Source organism: Taeniopygia guttata, chromosome 1 (genome assembly GCF_048771995.1).
Source record: "Taeniopygia guttata chromosome 1, bTaeGut7.mat, whole genome shotgun sequence".
In the NCBI taxonomy this organism is placed as follows: Eukaryota; Metazoa; Chordata; class Aves; order Passeriformes; family Estrildidae; genus Taeniopygia; species Taeniopygia guttata.
The window spans coordinates 113,108,842-113,128,933 of record NC_133024.1 but is presented as its reverse complement, the minus strand read 5'-3'; the positions used below and the strand labels follow the sequence as shown (position 1 = coordinate 113,128,933).

Genomic DNA, 20,092 nt, shown 5'->3' with positions numbered 1-20,092 from the left:
TCCTTCCTGTGAGGGTAGGCAGGGGCTGGGATGGAATTCCCAGAGCAGCTGTGGCTGCCCCTGGATCCCTGGCAGTGCCCAAGGCCAGGTTGGACACTGGGGCTGGAGCAGCCTGGGACAGTGGGAGGTGTCCCTGCCATGGCAGGAGTTGGATGGGATGATCTCTAAGGTCCCTTCCAGCCCAAACATTCTGAGATTCTTCCCTCTGCACCTCTCCCAGGCTGTAAGTTGGTATTTAAAATGAGGAAGGATCTGTACCAAAGCACAGCTTTGAGGTCGTGCAATGCTGGTTGGTTTTGCAAACATCCCTGTTCCAGCAGTATCCCCTTGGACAGCAGAGCAATGATTACATGGTCAGGAGATTATTTCCCTGTGCTGGAAAGCCAAACAGATTTGTCTGGTGTCATTCAGTGGACAATCCTATTGGCCTTGTCAGTCAGCTTGAAAAATTGGTTCCATTCTCCTGGTTTTAGCTCTTGGGATTTTTCCTTCTCTGTGAAAGCCTTTTGAGGCTCTGAGGGAGCTGCATGGTCTGGCACTGGCCTGACTAATGAAGGGATGGAGCCAGCCATCCTTTCCAAATTTAAGAGTCATCTTCTTGATCCTCCTAAACTTAAAAAATCCAGAAAATGGTGCTTCCCTGATGCCTTGTGAAGGCTGCCCTAGAGCAGAGGCTGGACAGAGCTACAGAATAAATTCGGGATTTATTAAAGGATCTCCTCCATGGATCCACCTTGGGCAGCACCAGAGCCCAGCCAGGGCTGCACCCAAATGACCCAAAATGGCCCCAAAATGCACGAGCGCTCCCGGGGGCTCTCCCTGGGATCAGTTCTGCTCCATTGGCACCTTGGAGTTCATTGTCCCATTCCAGCTTTAGCCCAGGCAGTCCCACCCTGCTTGTTTTTCTCTCTCCAGCCCACGCTGTTTGTGCTCCTGGGCTGAGATTTGGATCATTTGTCCTTGGTGCCCAGCTGGAGCAGGAATTGTTTTGTCTCCCTGCTCTGTGCACAGAGCTCACCATCCCCTAATATGAAACACACTAAAGCAGCACAGAATCTGAAAAATAGAAAAGCTAAAATCCCAGGCATCATCCCTTCTATTATGAGGACATGGAGGCTGCTTTTCCATCTTTTATTGGTGATCAATGAATGGAAGAGGAGACCTTTTCAACTCCAGATGTTCCAGCCCGAGGGCAGGGCACAGCATTCCTATGGAGAGCCTGAGCTTTCCATGAGCAGGAATATCTGTTCCTGAAGAGCAGACAAGCTCAGAAATCAACACCTTTTCCTTCTGCCCAGCCCATGGTTTTACCTTGTTGAACAAATCTTGGACACTAAAGGAAATATTTTGCTGCAACTGAGGTTGTTCCCACTTCCCTGCTCTCGCAGGACCTCAGCTCCTGTGCACAGAAATCAGACATTTCACCTCTCAGACAGTGAGTGTGGCTTTGGCAGGAAAGCAGAAAGTGCCTGGGTGACAACCTTGAAGGAGGGGACTCTGCCTTGAAATCAGTGTAAGAAGAAGTGGGGTGAAAACTGCAAAATACACTTTTGCTCTGTGTCGGAAGAGGAGGGTAATTTGGGGAATTGATGTTGCCCCTCAGTCCTGTGCCTGCCCCTTTCACCCTGAGAACTCTGCATCAGGCTGTGATGCAACCTGTGTTATTAAAATGGAATTCCTGGCTGTGTGACAGCCAGTCCTGACCCAATGTGTGTCACCCAAAGGATGTCACTTTGCATCCTCCTCCCTGAAACACTTAGACTTACAAAGAAGTCCTGATGTGTTTTCACATGAAATAAGCCAGCCCTAATGTCTGCTGAAGGATTCAGCCAGCAGGCTGTAAAACTCTTAAAATATATATATTTTTTTTTTTTTTTTTAAAGGGTTCTTCAGGAAAAGACTACTGGGAAAATGACACACATGAGTCTTCCTTGGCTTGTGGTGTGGAGTCACAGCAGATGGTGTGTTTCCTTCTGTATTTTTTAGGTGAGCTCTCAGCACAAATCTTTCCTCTCCGTGGAGGGGGAAGTTGGATGTTAATTGGAACAGAAACCTTAATTTGCTGCAATACAAATCCCAGCACACAGAGTCTGCTGCACTGCATTTACAAAACATGCTAAGTACCAAAAGGCTTTTAACAGGAGCATTTTTCAGTTTTTAGAAGCTGTGCTTGTATTAGATTCTGCTTTCAGCAGCACCAGGAGATGACACACGGTGAGGATCCCGTGGGCTGAGTGCACCACCCTCGCCAGGCTCTTTGTTCCACACCACATCCCTGTTTCCTGCAAGGATTGGGATTTCCCTCTCAGCCTTCCCTTCCCCTCCTCTGACTGCTGCACACAAACTGCCTTGCTGCCTCTGTGGCCTGCTTTGGACTGGGATAGAGTTAATTTTCTTCTCAGCAGCTGTGTTTGGGAGTTGTGATAAATAACCCAGGAGTATTTCAGCTGCTCCTGACCCGTGCTTGCACTGCATCAAGGTCTGTATTTTGTTCTTACCAAGGCCCTTAGGAACAAACTTCATATTTAAAGGTTTTGGAGTTAATTTAGTGAAGGAAATTATTTTCACTTGGCAATATATTAGATGTAACTACTCAGTTTCTTTCTTTTATTATCTTCCCACATGGAGCTTCTTTTTCTGTCACAATAAATGAATGGCTGGACAACTCAGAATATTCTGCCTACAAAGCTGTAAACTATAGGGCTCTTTGTGTGTTTGACCACAGTTTTCCAAATTTTCTGGGTTTGATTAGGAAGGATGAGATAATTAAAAAAAAAAAATTACCTCAAAGGGTGACAGAGATAAAAGCAAACCTTGGCTTCACCAGCTCGGATTCCAGTCTCCCCAAATTCTTTCTGTTGTGGAAACAGAAATGGAGGGAAAAGGTTTTCTCCAGAGCTCCCTAATCCAGATTCCCAAAATAGACATTTTAACCTATGCAGAAGCCTTGGAAGAGCTTTCTGACACAGCACTGGGAGTTAGGTGGTGTCAGGGCTTGCTTTGATGTTTCATTAAATGCCTCTGGACAACGTTGGGCAAAAGTCAAGGAAAGGCTAAAATTAAATTCCTTAGTGAGGAGCACAGGTGGATTTTCCAACCAGGCAGTGTTTGATGGTGCTACAGGAAAGTTTTCTATTTGCCCATATTTCATGGGGGCAGGAAAATGGGGAGAATTGATTCTTGTAAAAGAATTTAGGGGACTGTAGATTCAATTCTCATTTGCTGGTTCTTGTATGAAGCTGGGAAAGAGTTTGCTCCTTTGATGGAGCAATTGCCAAGGATTGATCTCCAGCCTGAGCTCCTGTGTTCCCATTGCAAAAATCATGAGAATATTTGTGACCAAACTACAACCTGGAAAGCCATGAGGGCTCTGAATGGAAGGAAAATGGAATATATGCACGAGCTCGATTTAGCTCTAAAATGCAGGTTATTAAAAATGCCTTCTTGATGACACAATTCAAGTGACATTTACTGAAAAATGGGATATTTTGAAGTGGAAGCATTGGAAAATATCTCAGTGATAGCAATGAAAACAACACACCAAACTGCCCTGCATATGAGGATCACACATCACTAAAATAGATGAAGGTAACAGGAATAAAGGACTAATTGTATTTTGGAAGGTGAACAAATGAAAAAAAATAACTAATGTTCTTTGACACAGATTGAGGGTCTTCTTGGTTTTCTCTCTTTTTTTCTTTTTTAACCAGCAGGAAAGTTTCACCAAAATGACACACCCAAAACCCCTCACAAAATGGGTGGTTGCATTTTGTTTCTAAGGACTTTTTTTCTCAGTGGCTTAATCAATGTTTCAGTAATAGCCATCAGATAAAAACTCCCAGGGAGCTGAGGTCCTCTTGATATCTCTTGTCAGGGAAATTTGGGGAAATTTGCCAGGCTCTGTCTATTCCTTTAGAGGGAGGGAGTCTCAGGCATTTATTTGGCTTTTGTTTCTAGCTCTGTGAAAACTCTGTGTCCATCTGTCCATGTAAATCTATCCTTGTATCTACTTGTTCATGCCCATGTGTGCATTACTCTTTCCCTAATAAAAACAGGTACAAGATGCTGTTAATTCAATAATTTGGAACACTGAAAACAAATAAAACTGATGTATTAGTATTACTGCTCATTGCAAGCAAGAGCATATGCTGAATTTTATGCCCATTTTATTAGGATCAGCAGGTTCCTTGATACATTTGGAGCTGCAGCTTAAGAGATCAGTTTTATTTGCATTTCGTGGGCACAAATTCAATTGCAGGAGCTGCTCTGCCAGGCATCATGAGGTGCTTGGGGGCAAGGTTTGATTTGGATCTCTGCTTGTCTCTCTTTAGTGCTGGTGTGGTGCTTCAAAAGCTCTGCTTGTGTGAGCGACAGATTTCACTCAGTCCCAGCTAGGAGAGATAAAACCTCTGCTTTTCCTTCAGAAATGCTTCTTGCTATGAGCTGGCACTAAGAGAACCCTGGGCTCTTCAAGCACTGAGTTGTTGCAGCACTATGAAGGAGGAGGTGGGGGGGTCAGGCTGTTTGAATGTTCATGCTTGAGAGGGAAGGAGAAATTCTGGATTTTCCTGCCGTAACTTCCACTTGGCAGTGACTGCCAGCTGCCATGGGGCTGTGTTGACTGCTGGCTCTGCACCCTGAGACTCAGTGCTATTTCTGAGTTGCCTTCAAAACCCTCCCTCCCTGCAAAGGAGCACTAAAAAACCTCTCCCTGTGCCTCAGCAGTCTTGGGGAATTCAATGAAAGGATCACCCCAGGGTGTTTCTGACTGAAGGCAGTGAGAGCAGCTCCTGTGGATGTGCTGCTCACTGTTCATGGCCCTTTGGCACATCCCTGAGGGCTCTTTTTGGCACAAATACAAAGCTCTGCACCTCTGGCCCCAGGGGATCTGCCAGGAGATGGTTCCTGTGTTTATGCTGAGGATCTGTGGTTCTTCTTCCCTTTACCCTCCTGCTCAGAGCTGCAAATATGCAGAGAAACCTTCCTGGCTGGAAAATGTCATAGAATCACAGAGTGGTTTGGGTTGAAAGTGATTCCTTCCACTAAATCAGGATGCTCCAAGCCCTGTCCAAGCTGCCTTTGGACACTTCTAGGGGTGGAGCAGCCACAGCTTCTCTGGGTATTTATGTGAACTGAGCCATGCACACAGCCAAGAGAAGAACTGCTGTTCATGCCCTAATCTGAACTGAGTGTTTACTGGTGTTTTTCAGTCCTAACTCAGAGGTCAAATGGACATCAGGCTGCTTTCAATCCAGTGGAAAGGTGAAGAGCCCCAAAATCCAAACAGCATGCCAACTGTAGAACCAGATTTGGTATGAGAACAGCAGTTTTTCATGTCAGCCTTAAGAAAACGCACTTTCTAGTGAGAAATACACGTGGAGAAGATACCATTTTCACAGGAATAATTCAATTCTACCAGTTCCCTGTGTTTCAAATTGAGATGATGTGTAGCTGCTGCTGAGGGTAAAGCAGGGCAGTGCATTCCTCATGTGTAAAGGGAATAAGGGGATTAGGCTCAAGTGATCAACACAGCCTGGCCTTCCTGTCCTGGGTGTGCAGGCAGGGATTCCTCTCAGGATAACAGGGATATTTACACTTTTTGGGGAGCTGGCACTGAGCACTCAAGGTGGCCTGAGGTGTTTCTGTTAACAGCCTCAGTTACATTTCTATTGTGATGTGTCAGAAGACGACTCTACTTCTGCCCCAGGCACAGAAATCTGTTCCCAGCTTTTCCCTAAATATCTTTTGGGTTCTCCAGAAAGTCTAATTTTAGCAGATTTATTTAACTCTGGCACATGACCATTGAAACCAGAGGCATTGCTGCCCCTCAAACACACAGGTTGCTGCAGTGCCCCACAACTCTTTTGGAAATATAAACCCATGTTTGCACCTCAGTCTCACCCTGAAGTCCTTTGGAAAGGTAAAATGAATGTTTCTGAGGAGCTGAAATAACGTGGCAACAAAATTAAATAAATTCAAACAGCAACGAAATTAAATAAATTGAATTCTTATTGCCAAACATTCTTGGTAAATTGGCTATTTTCTTTTTGCCTGCTAACAGCTAAAAAGGATTATTAAATCTAAGGAACATAAATGCGAAGTAATATGAAGAGCTTGAATCAGACCCAGAGTTAAAGCTGGAAATAATTCTGTCCCTAATCCTCTCTGTGGTGCCCTGTGGTAAGATTGGTTGTCATGCCAAAATCTAATAGTCTGCTTTCATCCTCCTTGGATAGCAGGACAAATTGGCCAGGGCACATTTTCACTGCATTTGGGCTTCTCATTGCACTCCTAGTTGGCTTTTAGAGGAGCATTTCAAGTGTTCCTATCATTATCACCTGAAAAGAAGCTTTCTCACTGTATAAATGCTAAATGGAAATGGAAGTTTGAGTTACTTATGGAATACATAATTTTTTATTGACTTTTAAAAACATTTATTTTACTCTTGCACATTTAAGTAATGCTTAAGGTGTTATCAAAAGCTTCAAACTGCAGGCTCTTTAGGCTTTTGTTTCTATTCATGTCTCTTGGCTTTAATCAGTGAATTTCTTGGCTTGGAAAATTTCACACATAGCAACACCTTCAAACTGTGCACGAAATATATTGAAGTAGAGATGTGTGGAAGGCATTTGGGTACTGAAATCCTCTTGAAATATTTTTAAACAACCTTGGAAATGTGTATATAACATATCATCTCTGTAGCAACATTCTTTAAAGACAAATTAGTGGTTTTGCCCCTTCTGATACCTACTGGTATGGAAATGGATTAACTGGGAGAGACTGGGAGGCGCTGGCAATGAAATTACTGATACCAAGTTCAGATTCTCTGTGAGATCTGCTATTTTTTTTTTTTTCAACCAGCTGAAAATAAAAGGTATAGCCTGGGACTGATGCAGTGATTCATTGATTGACCTCTCCAGAGCTGGGTGGCAGCTGCTCCAGCAAATGTTGCTGTTGCTGGTCAATAGCTGGGAGGGCTTTAGACAGTTCCTGCTGTCTCTGGTCACCCTGCCCAGGCTTTCTTTTTGTGCTAATTGGTGAAACTGGCTTGGGACCAGCTGGAGAATCAGACAATGGAAGTGGGTCAGATACCTTTGATTGGTTCTTGAAGCAGAGAGGAATTTCTCCCAGGTTTTCTGGCTGCTCCCTGCACTCCTGCTTATGGTTGGCAGCTGATGGGAAGGAAATAATTTCCCTGGGTCTCTAACTGCAGTGTAAACCAGGCAGAAAGTCTGGAATGTCTGCAGGAATCACAGAATGGGTTGGGTTGGAAGGGACCTTAAAGATGATTCAGTTACACCCCTTCCATGGGCAGGGACACCTTCCACTATCCCAGGGTGCTCCAAGCTCTGCCCAGCCTGGCCTTGGGCACTACCAGGGATGAGGAGTCCACAAATTCTCTGGAAAAACTGTTCCAGTGCCTCTCTACCCTCACAGCAAAGAATTTCTTCCCAATATCCCATCTAACTCTACTGCCTTTCAGTGTGAAGCCATTCCCCCTTGTCCTGTCACTCCATCCCTTGGAAATAATCTCCCTCCATCTTTCTTGTTGGCTGCCTTCAGGCACCGAAGTGAGTTCATAATCAATAAAGGGCATAAGAAATAAAATTCCAATACTTTTCTGCTAAATTGTCTCCTGCTCTGAGTTGCATAGGTGGTTTTAGTTTTTCTGATCTTGTGCCCTGGGGTAGGGACTGTGTTTTCAATTTCTGTATGGAGTAAGGAACATCCCAGCTCTTATCAGACAGCTTTACACAAAAGTGATGTCGAGGCTTGGCAGTCTGTCAAAATTGTGAGAGCATGAGTGGCTCTCACAGGATGGGGAGTTCACTTCAGACACTGCACTTAAAAATAGGTGTGTGTTCCTCAGGGATGTCTTTCCCTGAGGTCCAGCTGTGAGGAAGGTGCTAATCCTGGTCTGGTACAGAGTTAAGTCAGGCAGATGATCCCAGGAGGGACCTGAAGGACCTGGAAGTGTGTCGGAATCTGTGGGCATTGGTGATTCCGAGATTGTAGAAAGTCTCTGTCTTTCTGCCCCACTGCCAAAGCAGAAGCCATAATTCGTCTGTGCTGTTTCAAGGTTGTTTATTCTGTTTATCTCTAACATGTTCTGCTGCCCTGCCGCAGCTCTGTCCTGCAGGGCAGCGTGTGGGGCTCTGCCCTCAGTGGGATGGTACAAACATTAAATACCACAAACTACCTGTGCTGGATTTACAATAACGTGCCAATATCTGTCACCTACATTGGACAGTGTGTCCCCAGCCTAAACCAACAGAAAAATGCCAACACCACAGTGAAACATGGAGGGCATGAAGAAGGAGGAAAAGGACAAGACACACCCAATTTCCTCCATCTTGTCCCCTTTGAACCCCTTATCTAGAAACCTAAAATTTTACTTTTGCACCCGTGTCACACTTAATTATTACTCTTCACTCAGAGCTTGTAATTCATCCTGTAAGATTGAAAACTCTTTTCCATGGACAGAGATCACAGCCAGTGTCTCTGGGGGCTCTGTCCAGGGGGGTTCCTGACCCCTGCCAGGGTCCCAGACCTGCCAGGGCAGCCAGAGGGAAGCCCTGGATTCCCACAGAAGTGGATGAATGAAGAAAGGGATGAACATTCCCAGGAGGATCCACAAAACCGTGCAGGCTGAGCTGCCTTTGCTACCTCTAAAAGGGAAAGGCTGGCTCTGCTTAGTCCAGACTAAGTGCTTGACTAATTATCAGCTTCTTAATTGATGTTGGGGTAGGCTGAGCCTGAAATGTCCTGGAGACTGCTGATTATTCCTTTAGAACACCCTGCTGTGAACTGCAGTACTTGGAGAGCCCCTGAGGATGATCAGAACACCTTTGGAGAATCCTGTTTGCCTTTCCCACTCTCTGCCAGTCCCATCACCTGGCCAGGCAGGTTTTGTGCCTGTTCTTTACTATGAGCCAGGTCTAACCCAGCTGGTTTAAAAGCAGCAGGGAATGCTGGCAGGAGTCATGGCCACAACAGGGAATGCCCTGCAGATGCATCCTGAGGCTCCAGTGCCTACCCACACCAGCTGAGCCTGTTGCATCATGAGGACTTTAAAGTTTGTCCTGGAATACTGGAGGCAAAAAAAAAAAAACAAACCAAAACCAAAACCAAACAAAAGCCTATAATGGCTAATTAGATAGAAAATATATTGATGTTTTCCTGGCTAATTCCTGATAACCAGAGCTGTGATCTTCCATGACCTTCATTTCTCCAGAAAGGAAGTTCTTCTGGCCAGGAGGATTGATTTCAGATGGAAGTTATGGAATTAAATGAACAATAACGAATAGAGAAAGGGTAAATAATAAGTTGATGTGTTCCTACACATAAATAATGGAATAATGGAGTGGTTTGGGTTGGAAAGGACCCTAAAGTTCACCCAGTCCCACCCCAGGCACATCTTCAATTGAACCAGGTTGCTCCAAGCCCCATCCAACCTGACCCCTTCCATCCACTTCTACAACTGACAATTATTATTTTTTTTCCCCTGGGGACAGAGACAATTTTCAAATATAATTCAGAGAATTGCAAAAAAAAAAAAAAAAAACCAACAAAAAAAAAAACCTTAAAAGAGCAAGCATCTGGTGCTCCCCATTTTGTGGAGAAGGGAACCCACTGAGATGATTTACCACCCTGTCCAATCACCTCTGGAAAATCTCCAGCAATGGGGACAGGGGATGTTCCTGGGGATGTTTTTCCAGCAACTGGTTATTCTTACTGTAAAAAAATTATTTATAGGCCATAATGACATTGAGATTTTTCAATTCTGCTCCTGTTTTCAACAACCAATGCAACGAGGTGCTCAAGATCTATTGCAGCAGCAACATGGATGTTTGTTTGTTGGCTGGAAAGATTATTAGTTCTAAGTCTCTGTTTTAGACAATTTTATTAGGAATGTAGGCATTAAGTCAGGTAACACAACAAAATCGTGGTGGTGGAAATATCATTAGGCAATTCACAAGCAGGTGGATTTATACTATGATTTCTTCCTGAGGGATTGTTAAGGTTTCACATGAAAGCTGGAATATCAAATCCCAGCCTGCACTTGGCAATTTTAACCTAGAGAAAAACACAAATGCGTTTTCAAAGAGAAACACCAGGTGCCCAGAGCCATTCCAGTTGTCATGTGAAATGTGGGTTTCAGTTCATGGTTCATGAATGCTGTTGTTTGATGTACTTCAATTTGCCTTTTTTTTTTTTTTTAGTGCAATGGATTATTAACAACATTTCCCCCCCCCCACATTTTTTTTTTTTTCTTGGTAGTTTCTACTCCCTGTGTGCATTTTGTGCAACATTGCTGAAGGGTTTTTTTGAACTTGCCTGATTTATAGGCAAGATTGAAATGATTCCTGAATAGGATCTACAGGCAAAGGTGTCCATGTGCATCAGAAAACATCCCTGGACCAAACTATTGCCAGTCCTGCAGATAGCACAGGGTTGGAGACACAGATTTTTTGTCTTGCAGGGGAAATTTTGGCCATCCAGATGTAAATGAGCTGTAGCCCTGCTGAAGAATACCTGATCCAATGTAACCATTCAAATGAGAATGTGCTCTGAGTTTTTATAAATTTATTTGTATATAATTTTATTTTCTCTCTCTTAATTAATTCCCAGATTATAGCTCTGACCTTGTAATATAAAATATAATTTGACTTATTGTTGCACTGGCTTCAGCATCAGTGACCAGAAATCTGCTCCTGAGCTCCAAACCCAAATTCCCTGTGGGAAGAGGGGTTTTGGATAGACCTGTAGTTCTTTTTTATAGGCCTTGCAACAGCTCCTGAAGAACCTTTGATTTAAGCAGCACCTTTTATCTGCTGTGCTACTTCTGCTGAAGAGAATGTTTATTTTTCAAGTTTTTTTCTGGTGTTTATTTTCAGGCAGTTTTTTTTGAAAGGACTTTTGGTTTTTGCTTGCTACTGACATCAACAAGATATTCTGTTTTCTTTGGAAAACTTGGAATTCTTGTGATGGGAGAATAGAGGATTCTCTTCACCTTTTCACCTCCAGTCTTGTCTGTAATGTGTGACAAGAAGCTCTCAGCAAGAGAACCAAGGAGAAAACACAGAGGGCAGAGGTTTGAGACATTAAATTCTGACATTAAATTGAGAAGTTTGAGACATTAAATTCTGAGTGCTGGTGGGAGATGTGGCTCCCTGCTGTGAGAGAAACACTGGAAGAGGAAAGAGGTGATGATTCAGTTCGTGTGTTCCAGCTGAGGGCAAAATCCATCCTGAACCAACTGGAATCCCTGCACTTGTCCTTAGGAAAGAGTGTGGGCACATGGTGGGCTCCCTTGGTGCGGGAGGGAAAACACAGATGGAAAACCATGGGAGAGGGTTCTTTTCCCTGAGGAAGCTCAGCTGGTGCAGCACTGGGGCCATCCTGGCCAGCCCCCCTGGGAAATGAGTAATGGCACCCTGGGAGCACAACGAGGAGGGGTGGGAGGGAAGGGAAGGAAGGAAAGGAAGGGAAGAAAGGGAAGTGTGGGACCCTGTCTGGGACCCTGGCAGGGGTCAGAAACCCCCCTGGACAGAGCCCCCAGAGACACTGTCTGTGATCTCTGTCCATGGAAAAGAGTTTTCAATCTTACAGGATGAATTACAAGCTCTGAGTGTTTGATATCAGTAATAATTAAGTGTGGCACGGGTGCAAAAGTAAAATTTTAGGGTTCTAGATTAGGGGTCCAAAGGGGACAAGGTGGAGGAAATTGGGTGTGTCTTGTCCTTTTTCTCCTTCTTCATGCCCTCCATGTTTCACTGTGGTGTTGGCATTTTTCTGTTGGTTCAGGCTGGGGACACGCTGTCCAACGTAGGTGACAGATATTGGCACGTTATTGTAAATCCAGCACAGGTAGTTTGTGGTATTTAATGTTTGTACCATCCCACTGAGGGCAGAGCCCCACACGCTGCCCTGCAGGACAGAGCTGCGGCAGGGCAGCAGAACATGTTAGAGATAAACAGAATAAACAACCTTGAAACCAGCACAGACCAATTATGGCTTCTGCTTTGGCAGCGGGGCTGACAGACAGAGACTTCCTACAATCTCAGAATCATCAATAGCACAAATTCCGACAGGGAAGGAAGTGTAGGTCTCAGATTCAGTCAAAGAGAGAAACAGAGAATTTCTAACCAGGCAGAAACCTGGGAATCTGTTGGAAAAGAATGTAAATAAGGTCTTTTATTTCTCTTGTTGTTCACATTGTTTATAGTTAAGTTCTACCACTGTGTGTCATGCACTGTGCACCAATGGTGTGGCTTGTGTTCACTTCAGGACCAATGGAATTGACCTGGATGAAGCTCTCTATAAAGAGCAATGAATTTTGAAATAAATCAGAGTTTTCCTCTCACAGCCTTCTGAGCAGTCTTCTCATTCCCGTCCTGCCTCAACAGTGTCAAGGAAGGAAGGAAGGAAGGAAGGAAGGAAGGAAGGAAGGAAGGAAGGAAGGAAGGAAGGAAGGAAGGAAGGAAGGAAGGAAGGAAGGAAGGCACTTGTGCACCTTGTTCGGCTCTGTGAAGAAGCATGGGGGGGTTTCAGGCTGAACAAAGTGTGTGTGTGCACTGAAATTCCTGGGAATTCTCCAAGAGGAGATGGAGCTCCTTGGGAGATCCCACATGGCCAGCCATCAGCTCCCAGAATCACAGACTCTGCCTCTGCCACACTGCTTCTGTGGGGCTTCTTTGCACTGCTGAGGAACCCTGACAGCCCTAAATGCTGACACAGATCTTCCAGGGCAGTTTGGGAGTGAAGCTGCAGAGACTTGGAGCCAGAAGAATCAACTGTTCCTAAACATGTTTGAGAGAAGCAGGACCTGCAGGAGCAGGAGGAATATCATGGGATCAGCATGGTTTGGGTTGGAAGGGACCTTAAAGTTCAGCCCATGGGCAGGGACACCTTCCACTATCCCAGGCTGCTCCAAGCCCAGTGTCCAACCTGGCCTTGGGCACTGCCAGGGATCCAGGGGCAGCCACAGCTGCTCTGGGAATTCCATCCCAGCCCCTGCCCACCCTCACAGGAAGGAATTCCTTCCTTATATCTGATCTAAACCTGTAATTTTTCACTTTGAAGCCATTCTCTGTGTCCTGTCCCTCCATGCCCTGGAAATTGTCTCTCTCCAGGTTTCCTGGGGCTCCTCCAGGCCCTGCAAGGCCACCCTGAGCTCAGCCCAAAGCTTCTCCTGTGCAGGGGAACAATCCCAACTGTGCCAGCCTTTCCTCCCAGCAGAGCTGCTCCATCCCTCTGCTCATCCTGGAGCCTCCTCTGGGCTCTCTGCAGCAGCTCCAGCTCCTCCTGGGCTGGGACAGGGCTGGGGCAGCTCTGCAGGTGGGATCTCACCTGTGGGACACAATCCCAATCCTTTCCTGCTGCCCACACTGGAGCTCAGCCCAGGGCACAGGGGTTGTGGGGCAGGTCCAGCTCTCACCCACCTGCACCCCAAATCCTTCTCCTTCTCCATATGGGTGGGATAGGATGGGCTGTGCTGGCAAACTCATCAGGGGAAGCTTTCAAAGCATCGTTCTCCCGTTCTCTGCTGCTCCTGACTTTATCTCTGCATTAGCATTTGCATAAGCACCAAGTCAGAACAGAAGCTGAAGATCTCCCAGACAGCAGTGATTTGAAGTGCTGCCTGTACAACTTCACTGAAATATGCATGGAAGGAATTTCAGCTGATACATTATGAATTTTGGTAATGCCACGTCTCTGGCAACCTGAGATACAGATCATGAACATGAATATTTAGAAAATATTCACATAGTGAGGGTCGGGCTCTGCTCCAGGGGAACAGGGACAGGACAAGGGGAAATGGCCTCAGGCTGGGCCAGCAGAGGCTCAGCTGGGACAGCAGCAGGAATTTCCCCATGGAAAGGGTGCTCAGGCCCTGGCAGGGGCTGCCCAGGGGGGTTTGGAGTGCCCATCCCTGCCAGGGAAGGCCTGGAGGTGGCACTGAGTCCTCTGGGCTGGGGACAAGGTGGGCATGGGGCCCAGCTGGGACTCCATGGGCTGGGAGAGCTTTTCCAGCCCCAGGGATTCTGTGAAAATCTGTTGTGTGTGTCTGTCTGAACCTGCCTGTGCCACACCTGTGTGTCACATAAATGAGAATCTATTTTTTTGTAATCACTCTGGGGTTTGGTTTTGTAGTCACAGAGGATTCTGTCTTGATGCACATTGATGATAAAAATATTTGTGTCAATTTTTCCTTTTATCCCTTGAGTTCCTGTTTAGAGTCTCTCTGTTCCTAATGCATTTACAGAACCGGAATGAATGATTTCATGAGCTATTTATGGGAAAAAAACCTTTAAAATAATACTTAAGGTGGATTTTTTCATGGAAGATTTTATTTATGTTATAAAATTGGAATAAATAATTGCACATTGTGCAGAGCAACAATTCCTTTCTGTCATGCTTTTGCAGTCTTCGTAATAGTCATACCTTTAAAAAATTGGAGTGATAACTTTCCTGTGGTGCCTTCCATCAAGACTAGTTAGAACATATATTAAAATGACAGTTCATTAGGGTGTTGCCAATGTAGCTGCAAAGCTTTCTATCATCTTCTGAACTGTTATTGCTTATATAATAAAGCTACCAGCAAATAATAATCTTCATGTCACACTCTGCTCTTGGGATGGATTTATCGAGGTGAATATAAAATAATGTGAAGTAATGATTACAGGATAGAAAAACAAGGAGTTACCCATCAGTCTTCTACACCACTAAAGATGAAATGACTGCTGCAGTAAAATAATGTCGTGACAACTTTGTCACTTTTTTCTCAAGATGGTGCTAAAGGACTATGATCCATTTAAATTTGGGGGCTAAACTGCCAAAAAAATCACATATTTTGCTTTGTATGAATTGATGTAATAGAAAAAAAATTGACTAATTTTTGTTTTAAAACATGTGTGTGCTTGGAGTGGCACCAGTTGGCTCTGTTAAACAGACTTTCCTCACACTCAAATACAGCTGAGCCCGTCAGGTGACCAAATTTCATGATCAATTTATGATGAAACTCTTAATACATAAAAAAAAATTCTGCACCACTAATTCAAACATGAAAACCATACAAATAGCCTGGATTTTTCGGTGAAAATGCAGCACAGGTTGTAATACTTGAATAATTGCTGGATTTTACCATCAGTGCCGTGCTAATGAGCAGCACTCAGACCTTGTAGCTCTAAAGGTTCTGGTGCACCACCCTTGGGAGAGCCCCTGGAGGGGGCAGAGCCTCTGGCAGCTGGTTTAGCTTGGATTTGAGCACATTTATGGCCGTTTCTCTCTGTAAAATAACCAGCTGGCCTGCTGCTGTTGGGTTTTTTTGGGAGCAGCTCTGGAAGGGGGGATAAATCCCATCCCATCTCCAGCTGTGCCTGTGGTCACCCAGGGCTGTGGGTGATGGCCCTGGCCTCACTGTGAGGAGGGGGTGATGCATTTCCTGCCTTGGAGGCAGGGAGAGATGAAAAATGTGAAAAATTCAAGTGTTTCCCTGCTCTACCTGCAAGAACACATTCCCAGGGATTCTCCTGGATGTTTTTTCAAAGGCAAACACATTTCCAACTCGCCTGCCTTTGATCTTCCATCTCCAACAGGCCTTTTAACCACAGCCTCTTGCCACGTTGATTTATTTGAGTTTATGAAGACTGTTTTCTTTATTCCTACAGGACTAGTGGGCAGAAGCAGCCCGGAAATTCTGCCCAAAATGAAAGAGGGGAAGCTGATTTCCTCTGTGTGGGGGACACAGAAGGTGCTGAGGGCTCCTCTCCATCCCTACAGCAGGTGCAGGTGTCTGCCTGAGGAAGTTTAATGATCTCTGCTGATCCTTCCTCCCTGGTTTTCACTTTCTGCCCATGTTTTATAGCCCCCAAAGAGGCAGCCTTCTCCCAAATCCATCAGCACTGGGTGCCTTGTTCCAGCACCTCACTGGGGAGGATGAGGAGTCTGATAAGGAATAGATAAGGTGGGGATGTCTGGCCACAAGTGCCATGTGCTTTCTCCTGCCAGAAACCAAGCCTAGAAAGTAGTTAATTCCTCAGGGCTGTGCAATTAGAAGTTGTTCCTCATCAAAGGCTCTTCATTAATGGAAGCCAGGCCTTGCCTTTCATGGGCTGGGCCAGAGCTGGCAGCAGAATCAGATCAGGGTTCAGCATCTCAGAATGGGTTGGGTTGGAAGGGGCCTTAAAACTCATCCAGTGCCACCCCTGCCATGGCAGGGACACCTCCCACTGTCCCAGGCTGCTCCAAGCCCAGTGTCCAACCTGGCCTTGGGCACTGCCAGGGATCCAGGGGCAGCCCCAACTGCTCTGGGAATTCTATTCCAGGGCGTCCCCACCCTCTCAGGGAAGGATTTTTATGTCACTGGCATATACCCTAAAAAATCTTCACCCCCATCACCACCTCTTCCAATTTACTCAAAGGTTGTGCAAGATACACAAATATTTATACACCCCCAAGTATGTGCCTATATATGTGTGTTTGTATAGATCCATTTCAGACACCAAATAAAAAACTTTGTGGCCATGGAAATTGCTTCATTTGAAATGAAAAAACATAGAACAAGGTCTTTAATTCCAAGTACATCAAATATTACCTCTAGTTATGCAGGAAGAGAATCGAGGAGGATATTAAAGCTTGAAATTACTCAGCTGTTTGTAGAAGTAGTTAGTGAATGTGGGCAATAATCTGTTGTTTAAAAAGCAAAATCCCCAAGGATCTGGAGTCCATGTGTTCGGCGTGCAGGCATGGGGTGTCTATCTAATAGATTAATATTTCACAGGCCAAGAGCAATTTGCATGACAGACTGTAAATTAGAATGGCTCCCAAACCAGCCAGTACAAATGGATTCTGAGCTGGGTGAGTCAATAACAGACAGTTCTCTAGCAGCTTCCCCTCTGCTGGAGGCTCACAAAAGCTCAAACGCCACATCTGTCGTGCTGTTGCCACCTTGAGAATGTCTGATACGACACATGCCACCCATTTCTTTGTTCTTGTCAATTCTTTGATTTTTTTTTTTGTTGAAAATCCTGGCACAGAAACCTATATCTCCATGTGGAAAATTCAGCTCCTCCCAGTCTATGCCTAAGAAAATAATTTTTTTTAATATACACAGGTGTGCAGCTGATATTTATTTGAGCACAGTGGCCTCATAGCCATGATCAGTGATGATTATGGAGACACACTGCAGATGAGGATTTCCAAAGACCCTACATCCTTCTTCTATGATAGGATGAGGTTTTTTTTGTCATTCATTTTGTGTGAATTATTATTAAAAAAACAGCTTTCCTCTTAAAAAAAAAAAAATCAAAACAGCCCAAAAGAAAATACCCAACTAAAAATCCCAATAGCTCCAGTCCCATCAGCTGGATCCCTCTGTTACAATAATCATAGAATATCAGAATGGTTTGGGTTGGAAGGGACCTTAGAGATGATTCAGTCCCACTCCTGCCATGGCAGGGACACCTTCCACTGCCCCAGGCTGCTCCAAGCCCAATGTCCAACCTGGACATGGACACTGCCAGGGATGTGGAATCCACAACTTCCCTCTGCTTTTGGCCCCTGTTCATTATCCCTCAGCCCAAAACCTGATGATTTTGAACAGTGAGTGATTCAAGGGCATACTTCTTGTACCTGTACTTTCAAAGAAATGTAGATTTGAGGAGGTTATCCATGTGGAAATAGGATATTAACATTCTCACTTTCTCTTCCCTCTTTGCAACTTTTCTCTATTTCTGTTGGACTGTAATTAATTCTCTGATCTTTAGTTTAATTTTTTTCAGGCCTATCTGACAGCTGAATATTAATATGTCCAAACCTGTCTCTTGTCTTCATTCCCAGCTCTGGCTGCTGGTATGAACAGAGGGCTTTGTTATTTCTGTCTCAACAGCACTTCACCATTTCAGCATCATCTTTAATTCCTCTGCTTTCCCTCACTCATTCACTGCTTGGTTGGGTGTTCTTGTAATTTTTTTCTATCTGATCACATCCCTGGAACTGCTGTAATACAAACTCTGTGTGGCACACAGATAGTGAAGCACAGTCTGCAAAGCTGCTGCCAAGAGATCCCTTTCCTGCCTCTCTCATCCCCCTCCACTCTTCCCTGCTCCAGTGGTGTCCCCACCTTTTTCTGCCCTCTGCCTGTATTTTTTTCCCTCTCTGAAGTTTCTTCTGCCTTTCAGAAAGCACAAAGAAGCAGATCCTGGTTTTAGACCTGCTCTTCTCCACTCTACATTTTCATCCTGCACCTTTTATGAGTGTCTTCCCTCAGGGAAAGTCCCATCCTCAGGGAATTTCCAGCTCCCTGAATTACACATTCCTTGTGCTCCTCCTTGGGAGTGTGAACTCTCTGCTGCAAGAGCTGCATTCATGGCTTGCCCAGAATGGTGTGATTGTCTGACATCCTAAAAAATATAAAACTCTAATGGATGACTGGAATGGAAAGAAGGAAGAAAGAGTGTCTGGGAAGTGAAGTATCCCCAAGGACACTCACAGCTGCCTGGTCAGTCTTATTGAACAGGTTCTTTCTAAGCCTCAAGGCAAACACTATAGATTTATCAGTGCATAAGAGGAGTGCAGAAGAGGAAGAAACAAAGCAGCCTTTTTTTCTTTTTAACTCTGCAGCAATCCATAGATGCTTGGCTGAGATGGGCTAATATTAAAAAGAAAGCACATTGTCGCACTCTGCCCACACCTCCGAGCTACAGACTGAACCCTAGAGAAGACACACACAGCACTCCCTAACATCTGACTGAAGCACATTGGCTTTGCCTGTGCCAACAGGAGGATGGAAATGGTATCAACACCTTGCTTTAAAAACGCTGTGAGCAAAGATTAAGAAAAAAAAAACCCCACAAAAAAAAAAAACCCCAAAAAAACCTCCCCCAAAAAACAGAACAGAAGAAGGCGGCTTATATTTGGAGCTCAAATTGTGGTTTACACTGACAATTTCAGTGGTAAGCAATTTCATTGCTTGAATTTTTTTTTTTAATTAATTTTTGAGGTTTTTACCTCTTGGCTGTCCCTGAGGCTATAAATTACCTGGAGCACAGCAAACCACCAGCAGCTCTGGCTTCTTCCTGGGCAGCACTGCCCATTCTCCTTTCCCTGCCTCTAAAAGCAAGATATGGTCTGAAAGTACGAGATAAAAACTTTTCCTTTCCTTTCCTTTCCTTTCCTTTCCTTTCCTTTCCTTTCCTTTCCTTTCCTTTCCTTTCCTTTCCTTTCCTTTCCTTTCCTTTCCTTTCCTTTCCTTTCCTTTCCTTTCCTTTCCTTTCCTTTCCTTTCCTTTCCTTTCCTTTCCTTTCCTTTCCTTTCCTTTCCTTTCCTTTCCTTTCCTTTCCTTTCCTTTCCTTTCCTTTCCTTTCCTTTCCTTTCCTTTCCTTTCCTTTCCTTTCCTTTCCTTTCCTTTCCTTTCCTTTCCTTTCCTTTCCTTTCCTTTCCTTTCCTTTCCTTTCCTTTCCTTTCCTTTCCTTTCCTTTCCTTTCCTTTCCTTTCCTTTCCTTTCCTTTCCTTTCCTTTCCTTTCCTTTCCTTTCCTTTCCTTTCCTTTCCTTTCCTTTCCTTTCCTTTCCTTTCCTTTCCTTTCCTTTCCTTTCCTTTCCTTTCCTTTCCTTTCCTTTCCTTTCCTTTCCTTTCCTTTCCTTTCCTTTCCTTTCCTTTCCTTTCCTTTCCTTTCCTTTCCTTTCCTTTCCTTTCCTTTCCTTTCCTTTCCTTTCCTTTCCTTTCCTTTCCTTCTTTCCTTTCCCTCCCTCCTTCTCTTCTTTTTCACTTCCTTCCCTCTCTCTCTCCTTCCCTCTCCCTTTCCCAGTTTTTATCTCCCCTCATTCCTCACCAATCCGCATCCCATTGTGATTCCTCAACACTCACAAATTCCCGTCCTTCCCCAGATCCTCCCCCCAGCAGATTCTGCTGTTTCAGTTCCCCAACATCCCTGGCTATATTTAGCCAATTTGTCTAACTGAGTAGGGGAAAAAAAAAATCCTTTACTTTCTGTAGGGAATACCAGCAAAGCAGCAAATATTGCCATGGCAACGAGCCTCTCAATCCATCAGGCTCCTGCAGTATCTAATACATAATCTGGAAGGCAG

The 20,092-nt window shown here is 44.7% G+C and overlaps 1 protein-coding gene across 5 annotated transcripts in view; it reads right to left on the bottom strand.

Annotated features, from left to right (window-relative positions):
• Positions 1 to 20,092, bottom strand: part of KCNJ6 (potassium inwardly rectifying channel subfamily J member 6) — a 167,253-nt gene that overhangs the window by 80,356 nt on the left and 66,805 nt on the right. The window contains exon 1 of one of the 5 annotated variants that reach the window (XM_072935833.1): positions 2,785 to 2,806. The exons of 3 other annotated variants lie outside the window; for them this stretch is intronic. The gene's annotated coding sequence lies outside the window, so the exon portion shown is untranslated. Of the gene's footprint in view, positions 1 to 2,784; positions 2,852 to 20,092 lie in introns of those variants that run through there. One more of the 5 variants, XM_072935844.1, reaches the window with a different exon arrangement.